Raw genomic sequence first — 12,248 nt, forward strand, 5'->3', positions numbered from 1 at the left:
GCTCCATTTCCAACTTGCAGGTCCACATCCCCTCTAGCCAAAGTCCTACTCCTTTGTAGTCCCTGTACAGAAGTACAAATATGAGAACCACAACCAGTATCTAATACCCAAGAAGTAGTGGTTGATAAATTAATATCAATAACATAAATACCTGAAGCAGACGTTCCGCTTGCTTTGGCCTTCTTGATTTCCTCAAGATAGACAGGGCAGTTCCACTTCCAATGTCCAGTCACACCACAATGAAAACAGTTTCCTTAGACACCCCACCTTTAGGTTTCAGTGTAGCCTTTCCCTTTCCAAGATTGGGCTTACCTTTGCCTTTGGGATTTGTCGGGACTTTAGCCTTTCCCTTGCCCTTGTTGTTACGGACCATCAGTATGGGCTTGGGTCCAACCTTTTTCATGTTGCCTTCAGCAGTTCGTAACATACTGAGCAACTATGGCAGAGTCTTGTCAATTTCATTCATATTGAAATTGAGGACAAACTGGCTGTAACTATCCGGCAACGATTGCAGAATAACATCAGTGGCCAACTCTTGGCTCAATGGAAACCCAAGCTTAGATAGGCTTTCAATATAACCAATCATCTTAAGAACATGAGGTCCTACTGGGCTTCCTTTAGCCAGCTTACATTGGAATAGGGCCTTAGAGATATCGAACCTCTCTTGCCTTGCTTGCCCTTGATATAGTTCTTTCAGGTGCTCGATCATATCATAAGCAACCATATCCTTATGTTGCTTTTGAAGCTCAGGATTCATAGTGGCAAGCATAAGACATCCAACGTCTACCATTTCATCGAGATGCTTCTTGTAAGCATCTTTATCAGCCCTTGAGGCATTAGCCGGTGGTTCATCAGGAAGTGGTTTTTCAATTACATATAATTTCCATTCTTGTTTGAGGACAATCCTCAAGTTACGGAACCAATCAAGAAAATTCAAACCATTCAATTTGTCCTTCTCAAGGACCGATCGTAATGAGAGTGTGTTAGTGTTTGCAGTCATAATATATCTACAACAATAAAATATGCATGTGAATAAATTTACCAAGTTTATATCAATCATTAAAAGGACTTTATTAAATGATGTTCCCACTATTTTATTTCAAAATTAATGACCCTCAAATATTAATTTCAGAAAGACTTTCTTGAAAGTATTTCTAGTGGGTTAAGGATCCATATTTCACCTCCTCTTAACTCAGCTTTGGCTTTACTCTCAAGATTATGGTTATTTAGGTAAGCAACACTTGCTAATTACATCATATGTAACTCCTACAATTTGGTGAACAACTCTTGTTCTAATCATCTTATGATTTATCCAAATTACTTGCCTCTAGGTTTCGAATCCTATTAGAGTAACCTAGTTAAGTCATTAACCAATTTTTAACCAGCAAATATCACTTGTTTATTCTTCGCATTTAACCAAGATAAATACTAGTACTTCGCTTTGGCAAAACCTACATAGTATTGATCGAGGCCTTAACGAGGGCATAAATTGGAAGGCCATGTTGACTTAATATTTTAATAGAGGGATTTTATTAGAGTGTTACATCTCACCAATTATGGTCTACTTTAGTCCATTTAATCTTTTAATTGATCTCATCAATTAATGGGGTTTATTATTACTAAATTTGCATGCTTTAGACATCCACAGCATCTCATACATGAGTAAGTAAAGCAATCAATAAATGCAATAGTTATAGCCCATAAACTATGGTGGTTCAACCCAAGCCAATGGGAGAACCAAAAGGGAACCTAAAAGTGTCAGCCGTTTCACAAGCTGTCGATCCACACTAGTCAGCCCATCTTCCTTCTCGTCTAGTCCACAACAACTTTTACAAATTACAAAATTCAGAAACTCGTTTTACATATGAGGGAGTAAGATGAGAAGATAAATACAAAAGAATAGTAGTAAGGCACAACACGCAGGCCGTATTTATAAAATTACAACCTTTTATCAAATGGGTCATCGGGATATAACTATGCATTTCAAAAATAGCATATATCATTCAAAGTTTTTGTCAAGTGAAATATTAAAATATCTTTTCAATCTTTTTATGGCCTATTAAGTTTTATTTATTTACAAAAGATACTGGAAGATGATGGGGATCTGAAGGTGGGGGGTGCGGGGGCAGAGCCCCCGCGGTATGGACCAGGGGTGCGGGGCGAAGCCCCGCGGTACGAACCACAAACCCCAGTCAAATGAAACCTCACGATTTGATAACTTTTATCAACATAATCGTGTTTTTAGGATTTTAATCCTTGAGGTTTCATACCGGAACAACCCTTGTTCCATTGGCCAGTAATTTGTTACTGGAAATTGTAAATGCCACCTCTGCTTCATCATAGGTTTCTTAAAGTTAACAGTAAAAACATAAAACCGAATAGGCCATAACATCATGATTAACATTTAATCACTTATCGAAAGGAACAATCATCAGATTCCGCCTAAACGATTTAAACAGAAAAACATAATAAAATTAAAACATGTATCTCATACAATTATATCACCCAAGTATTTAAACCCGAGTCCATATCACACAAGTGGCTCTGATACCACTGTTGGAACGCCGGTGCCTCTAAGGCGCAGTGGAAAAATAAAATAATTAAAACATTCTGGGTGATAAAAAGGGTTTCGAAATTACCGAAACTTCAATCTGAGTAGACAGCGACGCCTAGGCAACAGGAATGCTGAACCACTATCGAACCAAGCCGCAACCTTTTCCGATGTCGGCCTCTACGTAGTCCACCCGATTGACAATGAACGATAGAAATCCCAGAAAACTATTTTCAGAGAGTATTTTTCTAAACGGTTGCTAGACCACCTTGTATATTTTAGGGCTAGTTTTTATATATACTTTTTAGAGTTTTTACCCTTTCTATATATAACTCCCTCTTAATTGGTATATATTTATAACGAATTTTAATTCATTAAAATTAATCCGAACATAATAATTATCATTCAAATAAAAATAATAATGTTTAACCGAAAAATTATAATTACATTAATTATAATAAAGATTTCGGTAAACTATATTTATTTAAACTTATATACGAACTAAATTCATATATCAATAAAATTATGTTCTAATTATGTGTACAACATCCTTGTACATATAGTATGTTCAACAATTTGATTGCCCAATTAAATTAATTCTATAATTAATTTAATTCATGTGACAACCAAGCAATATACCAACTATGTTTTACCTCGTTCATTTCAACCATAGGGTGTGACCCTATAGGTTATTGTAACGTTAGCAATAATATTAGAGCGAATCTAATGTTACAAACAATGAGTGGCATCTAGCAATGCATCAATGCTACCTAAGTTACAAGAAGTCATGATTCGACATAACCTTTTGTGATTAACTTTTCATGCATTAATCCTTAAGTCCTATATCTTTGGAATGGACACAAGTCATGGAATAGTCACACTTGCATAGTCCATCCCATGTTTCTTGATACCTTGAGTAGACTATGATACACAAATAAGTATGACATCTCATATCAACTTATTTGAGCATGGCCATGCATTTCTAGCCTCACTCAATCAAGTGGCCTGAGATATTACTCCCATTATGTAGGAGGGACTTATCTTATATTGATCAACTATATCCCTCATTATAGCTTGTGGTATATCCAACATCCATCTTTATAGAACAACCAGTTACGATGTTTGTTTGACTGTATCAAAATATACAACTCACGATGTTGGGATAAAGATGATCTCAAGTATGAGGATCATATACATATTAATCACTATGAGTAATGTTGTGACAATTACATAACAATCCAAGAAACATACTCATAGCGGGTCAATCCAATATGTTGTTCTCTAACACACATACTCATGCATTGATTCTGACACTCCATATCAATGACAACTCTTTATCATCAATCAACTACATGTTAGTCTTAATGCATTATTATTGTCCTAGCCAACAATAATACTTGACTAAGGATCTTTTAAGAATAATCATATTATTCTCAGGACATTATTATAAAACAGTTTATTTATGCACACAGAAAAGAAACTGAAATAATAATGGCAACGCCTTATTATTAATAAACATGATAAACCAAGTATGTTATTACAACAATCTCATGATTGATCTTTAGGCATACTCTTACAATTTGATCAACTACTTAACATATATTTAACTACCATAACATTACATTACAAGTATATCAAAACAACCATTACTAGCCATTCCAATGGCTAGATTACAAGCATCATTTTCAAGCCACTAATGGTCAAGTTGTCCAATACATGCCATTATACCAAAATGATTTTACTAAGTATACCCAAAATAAGCTAGATGATAGTGTGGCGGTGCTCCAATGATCTCTAACCTTCGCGAGCTTCCGAGCACTATAAAACAGGGGAAAAATAAAATGGAGTAAGCATTACATGCTTAGTAAGTTCGTATAACAGAAACTAAACTTACCAATCCTGTTTATTAAATCTAAGCATAAAATAACATGTTTTCCATCCATTTGGAAAAATTGCCTAAACACATGCATCGAATCAAACATGTTAGTCACAAAGTTTACATATTCATCAAATAAGGATAGATGAGCTCATCATGCAATACTCTTTCAAGACATTATCATTTCATCTCATAATTCTCATGCCATGTCAAGAGTTTTATGTCTGTTGAATCATTGAAATTCCGATGGCTACTCAAGTAGTACACTCGGGGTGTACGATTCAATAATCTGTCAATTCTTATTCAAGGGTACCCATTAGGACACTTAATCAAGGAACATACTCTCGAGCCACATATTGTATAATAGGATTACCAGTCCAGGCTAAATCCTTTATATAACGTAAGCTCAAAAGAGCTCAATTAAGATTACCAGTCCAGGCTAAACCCTAATCGTAACGTATACTCAAGAGGTATTATATCAAGATTACCTGTCCGGGCTAAATCTTTTCTATAATAAGGTCAATAGGATTACTCATCTGAGCTAAATCCTGTCCGCAACAAATGTAAGACCTTATTCGTTTCGGGAAAGCGCATATAATCATTGAAATCCAATATTCAATCGGGACTTAACCCTTTTTCACCATTTCAAACATGTATTAAAATTTTCATTATAGCATACAAATAATGTACATCGATATAAGTCACATTCCATACAAATACAATATTCAATTAAACATATTTATAAGCTCGATTAAGTTACACGAACTTACCTCGACACTTGGTCGCGTATAAAATCTAATAATTCGAAACCTTTTCTTTTCCTCGGTTTAACCTCGAATTTATGTTGTCCGAATCTATATAAATAGCTTTAATCATCAATTCCACATATTTCATATTTATTTGGACTCAATTTACATCCTTTTGCCCTTAACTTTTTCATAAATTCCCATTTCGTCCCTAGGCTCGAAAAATGAAACTTGTGCAATTTACTCCCTATTCCAAGCCTAACCAAAATCCCATTACAAAATTTATAGCACATGTATTCATAAAAATTCAGAATTTTCATCAAATTTCACAACTTTACATTTTAGTCCCTAAATCATGTTTTCATTAAAAATCACTTTGTAAAAGTTGTTTATCTATCAAAAACCTTTCATTTTCTACCATAAATTTCTAATTTTCAGCATATTTATCCATGACCCAAATTTCATACCTTGATAACTTTTCAAATTAATCCCCTAAATAAATAGATTAGACTATCCTGGTTTCAAAAATATCAAAAAAGGGGACAAGAAAACTTACCCAATTAAGCCTTGAAAGTTTCTTCTCTCTCTCCTAGGGTTTCTATATAATTTTAGGGTTGAAGATGAAAAAATAAGGTGATATTTTCTTTTTATCATCTTTTAATTTAATTAATTATTTCAATTTCCAATTTAGTCCATACTTTTTTCTAATTTTTCCACAGATGAGTCACCAAAAATCTACGTACTTTTCTTTTATGGTCAATTACCATATAAGGACCTCTAGATTTGAATTCCATAGCCATTTAATCCTTATAGCTACAAGAATTCAACTTTTGCATTTTATGCGATTTAGTCCTTCTCGTTATCAAACACTTAATAGATAAAATTTTTGTATCGAATTTTTCACACGACATGTTTATCATAATACGGACGATATAATAAAATAAGAATAAAATTTATTCTTGGATCAGATTTGTGGTCCCGAAATCACTGTTCCGATTTCACTAAAAACTGGGCTGTTACACAGGCTTAATCTGAAGTTCAGAGGTTAAGAGACCAGATGACTCAAATGCAAGCGAGTACAGTTGAGCAAATTGCTCAACTTAAAGTGGAGGCAGCATCGAGAGAAGTAGAGGCTAAAAGAAAATATGATGAACTCCAGCTATAACTTAAAGTGGAGGCAACAACGAGGGAAGCAAAGGCAGCAGCAAGGGCAACAAAGACAACAAGAAAATATGACGAACTGCAGCTACAACTTCAAAATATGATGAAGATGTTGCAGCAGAATCAATTGCAGAATCCACCATCTTAGACTTTTGTTTTCTTATTGTGAGAATATCTTAACAATGTAAATTTTGAATATATTTTGTTATTCTAGTTATTAATTTAGATTATATACATATTTATTTCGTGATAGTATCATTTAGATTTGAAGTTATAGGAAAATATGTTGAAAATTCAGGTTCTATATTAAATAAAATGGGTTAGTAAAATTTGTTAATGTTAGTGGCGTTTTCCCACAAACACTGCTATAAAACATGATTTTTAGCTGCAATTTTACTACAAACGCCGCTAAAGAGCATGATCTTTTATGGCAATTCTAGCTACAAATGCCACAAAATGCTCGACTCTCTTGCAACGTTTGTAAACAAAAGCGCCGCTAAAGATCATGTTTGGCGTTTTCCCACAGCCGCAAATTTTAGCGTCGCTATCTATAGCGGCGTTATTTGCGGCCCTTATAAGCACTACTATAGGGCCAAAAAATGTTGCTAAAAATCTGTTTTGCTGTAATGAAAGATCATGGAGGCCCTTGTATTAGAAGTCAAATTGCATTTTGCCTCCTCTATTAAAAAAGAGAGCAAATTAGTCATTGTACATTATATCAAAAAGCAAATTGGTCCTTCTGTTAAAACTTTATTTATTTGTATTATTAAAAACTAATCTTTATACGTCGACATGAAGCATACATAGCTCATTATGTGTTATTGTTTGATTATTTCATCAATTATACCAATTTTAATAATAAAATGAAAATATTAACTAAAAAAACTGACTTGTTTCTTACAATGTTTTAGGTAAAAAAACTGGAAAATATAATATCACTCCATAATATTTTTTCCTGAAAACTTAGAAAGAGACTCACCTAATGCTTCAAAGGTCTCTATGAGAACTCGTATCCCCCACCAAGGGAAATAAATACTAATATAATAATATTGTAGTAAAACATCAATCAAATAGAAATTTGAAAGAAATTTTAAGTCATATAAAACTTTTTATATAAAACCGTAAATTTTGGAAATGCTTATTTATTGTTGAAAATTTAATTTAAAGATTTAAAACTTTCAATAAATAATTTCCTCATTCGTATCTTTGGGTGAATTACTCAAAAAGGCTATTTTTTAATAAAAAAATTAGATTAGGCTGGTTTTTCAAAATTTATTGGATTAGATCGATTTTAGAGAGAGAAGAAAAATGCGTCCAGCTGGATGAGGTTTCAGCGAATTTGACAAGAAAACGTTTCTAGTTGGGCATGCTTTCCTTTTGATTCAACAAAGTTGCCAGTCACCAATAAGATATATTGAGAATCCCGAGATAATATTTTCTGAACATTTTGGGTCAACCTCCACCTACCATAAATTACGAGTGACCAAAACTCGATTCAATTTGAAAAAATTGAAAAAAAATATGAATTTCGAGTTAATGAAATCGAGTAATTCGAGTTTAGATTTCAAATTGAGTTAAATTTTACAATTCGAATAATTTGAATCACAAATTGATATAAATACCCTTTTGGTACTTGTCAATTTTGAAAATTACCAAATTGGTTACAAAATAATGACAAAAAACTTAGAATAATTTCAAAATTTTAAAAATAATATTATTTTTAAAACTCAAAATATTTATAACAATTCTAAAATTTATATTTTTCAAAAAAATATAAATATTATAAAAATTCTAAAAAATATATAAAAATGTTAAAAATTAAAAATTTTCCTAAAATAATAATTTTGGGACTTAAAACAAAAACCCTATACCTTAAACTTTAAAAACTCTTACAAACCTTAAACAAAAACCCTTAAAAGAATCTAAAACCCTAACCCTAAAAAATCTAAAAAAAATCACTAAAAAAGCCCTGGAGAGAGATTGTTGACTAAGGACGAAAGCGCATCTAGTTAAAAGTATTTTTCTGTCAAATCTGTTGAAAATACGTTGAACTGGACACGTTTTCCTCCTCTCTTTCTAAAATTAACCTAATCTAATAAATTTTGAAAAATTGACCTAATCTAATAAGTTTTTTTTGGGTAATTCACCCTGCAATTTTCGTCCTAACTTCGTCCCGATGCGGTTGAAGAGTTTTGTTTTTTCAAGAAAAGAGAAGAGAAGAAACTAAAATAAATACATGGCCAAAGAACATTGGCTTCCAATTTGGATTTATAGCACATTCTTGTTAAAATCATATAAAGTGAAATGGTAGATTGACATTGAGAGCATCTTTTGGACTTTTCTGATAACTTTATAAGAATTAATGATTTATTTTTGTTTTAGTCACTCAATTATAATTTTTATTTTTATTTTTATAACTATAGTTATCATTGTTTTTATTTTCGTCATCTCCATTAATAGAAATGTTTTTTTTACTTGATTATTTTTATTTTTTGTACTTGATATAATTACATAGAAAAAGTAACATTTTGAGAGTTTAGATTTGGATTTAAAAATAATATAAATTAAGTGAAAACAACAACATTCATAATTATTTCTAAAATCCATGAATTTATTGATTGTCTATATAGTAATAAATTTGAAAATTCAAGCTTTTTATAATTTACAAATATGTATTATATTGAAAAATAAATTATCATTACAATAGATAAAATCTAAATTCACATATTCCAAACAGTTAATTTTAAAATCTACAAATGTTTAAAAATGAATATAAGGGTGTAATATTATTTATTTTAAGGGCTTGTATGATTTTCAATTTTTATATTAGGTCTCCTTACCTTCAAAATAAAATATCAAGCTGCTCTAATCAGGCGAATTCATAACATTTTATCACAAGAAAGTTATTGGATTTTTAGATACATTCTAAAGAAACAAAATCAAGTTACGGATTGTATAGCTAAGTAAGCTTTGATCGAAAAAGTTAATACGGAGAGGTCTCATAATCTTATTGATAGAGATAAGCTTACGAGTGATTCACTCACTCAATTGTTGTTTTTTTGTAATTTTCTAAGGTATTTTATTATTTCACCAAAAAAAAAAATCAAGCTGCTTGGCCTCTTCCCCAAAATATCCAACTTCATAAATTAGCATATAGACAAAATGGGTAAATTGGTCAATCAAAGAAACAATTCAAATGCTATTCAAGTTGCCATAATATAATTTCAATCCCGTTTCATGATTTACGTTTGGCTTTTCCAATAATATTATTTTTAAAATTTAAATGTTTATTATGAGTATAATTTATTTTATTATTTTGCCCAATATTTGTTGGTATTTTAGAAAAATATTTAATGATGTACCTATTAGCTATTTCCATAAAGGTAAAAATTGGTTAAATCTTTTTATTTGTCCCTGTACTTAGCAAATGTTGTGAATTTAATCTAAGTATTTTTATTTGATCATTTTTAGTTCCTATACTTTCCAAATTTAAAAATTTCAGTCCTCACCAAATAATGATTTTTAAATTCATTACGTAAAGTTCTGTTATTTTCAAAATCTGGTGTGCCAAATATATTATCCTATGTGTCATGTCATGCCAGCTTATTATTTCTACATATTACTCACTAATAATCCAATTAATGGATTATCGACTACCATTTACATTAAAACTAAAATTTCAAATTTTCAAAAAAAATAGGGACCTAGAATGATCTAATTGGAGAAAATGAACTAAATCAAGAACGGCACACATAGTATAGGACTAGTAATTGAATTTAACTAAACAAATTTAGTTGTTACTGTTTGGGCCAAGACTAAAATTTACCAATTCGCAAAGTATAAGGGCTAAAATTGATCAAATAAAAGTACAAAGATTAAACCTACAACTTTCATAAAGTACAAAGACTAATAGCAGAATTTAACAAAAAAAAATTCCCCACCAATACTTGACAATCCAAAATTGCACTATGGCGAATCTATTTGCTTTAATTCCTGTAAAAATGGAGTGGAAAGAAAACTTTATTTCTTGGGGAAAATCTAATGTTGAAGCAGAAGATGAATTATAGAATGGATTTGGTAATACATCCAACTTTCAAAATTTGGAGAACTAGTTTTAATAAGAGCCAATTTCGGAGAGTGCAGGAATGAAGAGTTGGAATCTAGAGAGAAGCGAAATCCAACAAAATGCTCTTTTTCAAGTTAAAACTACAATGCATTATATATTGCAAGCATATGACGGGGGAATTATGGACCACATCATGCACGGATTTGTTTATTTTCTTTTTCTTTTTCTTTTTAATTTTTGCCTTTTTATGCTGTATATATTTTAGCCTGCCTTTAGATAAAATTTTAATGTTACAGTAGAGAAAATATGATCTTTATTATACAGGTATTTTGTAAGTGAATCCCTTTTACTAAAGTACTTGTTGGCATAAGGATTACCATCTAGATTCATTGTCACATTAATCACATCTCAACATTCATAATAAAATTTTTGCAATTCTATCATTGACTACTTACATAATGGTCCGATCACATCTTAGTAAGACACTATTATTATACCATCAACTTTACAAAAGTAGGCATCTACTTAGTGGGGTTGTTGTCGAGCTCTCACTCCTATCTAAGGACTTCCCCACTAACAAGAAGGCTAGAATTCTCCATGCACATCAATAATTCACTCAAATTCTTTAGAGAACTCCCGTTAACACATTAGAACTTCCATTAGTGACTTTTGACACTTTATGCGAAGCACCTCCAATCATCATCTTAACCTTTCATACCGACAAGCATGATGATGACACCAAACTCTATACCAATTTTCCAATAGTACATGGAACTACGAATCTTCAAACCCAACTTGAAAACCAAAAACAAATCCATCCCCAACATGAAAATTATTGGCCTTAGGCAATTTACCCCATCAACATCAGAACTTACTTTAGAAGGCACTAAGACATAAAACGGTTTAGGTACAAGATATATCAGCTTGGATTGGTTGATTTTACGAGTCATTTATTATAAAAGATAACATTGAAATTGAATAAAGAGATGAGGGCTTTACCCAATTATTTTTTACCCTATTAAGACAACATAAGCCATATATTGTACACTTACTATAACATTTCAATAAAAGTAAACTAGAATGGGAAATCAAAAGCTAAAACTTACTAGAGATTATGACTGACAACAAGTATAGTTAAAACCTTTCTTCATATGCTTTAAAAGTTTTCACAACATTTGAATGTGCTTTACACTCAAGGGTAAAGAAATCTAAAACGAATGAACTACTTATGTTAGTAACTCAGAGAGTTGTGCTTTCAGCTAAAGAAAAAGACCAAAAAAAAATTATAACAACAATCAATAACCTCTATTTATGAATGGAGTTGAATTAGGTCAACTAGTCATGTACCCTTGAATGTATATGAAGCTGGGTACGCTATGAAATGATGATTTTTATTTTGGCAATTAGGTAGTCTCCTCTCTCTAAGGTTGGGAATTAAGCTAAGGTTTGGTTGTAACCGATAATAGCCTATTCTAGAGCAATCTAACAACACAACGTCGATATGTCCGAGTGGTTTAGGAGACAGACTTGAAATCTGTTGGGCACTGCCCGCGCACGTTCGAACCCTGATGTCGACGAATTCAATCTACTTTTTCTTTGAATGAATTTTGTTAAGTTAATTAAAGTTGTAACTACTTCATTTTGGTTCCAAGAGTTTCCAAAGCCATTTCTGATGTGTAAAATAAATATATGAAGGTGACTAATTAATTATATAGACTAGACATGATATTAAATCAAGAGTTTCCAAACTAATTACTTTTGAAAACATCCATCATATCTTTGGTTTTGAATGCAAGCATTATTTTTAAGCACTTAATCTCTGTAGTGTCGAGAATTCTTCACGGTTCA

General features: G+C 31.6%; 1 non-coding gene across 1 annotated transcript; it reads left to right on the forward strand.

The window, feature by feature from the left end:
• The first annotated feature begins 11,895 nt into the window (after window positions 1-11,895).
• Window positions 11,896-11,977, forward strand: TRNAS-UGA (transfer RNA serine (anticodon UGA)). The gene has a single exon. It is a non-coding gene; the product is annotated as a tRNA-Ser (tRNA).
• Window positions 11,978-12,248: the final 271 nt, after the last annotated feature.

This window comes from Gossypium hirsutum, chromosome A03 (genome assembly GCF_007990345.1).
Source record: "Gossypium hirsutum isolate 1008001.06 chromosome A03, Gossypium_hirsutum_v2.1, whole genome shotgun sequence".
NCBI lineage: Eukaryota > Viridiplantae > Streptophyta > Magnoliopsida > Malvales > Malvaceae > Gossypium > Gossypium hirsutum.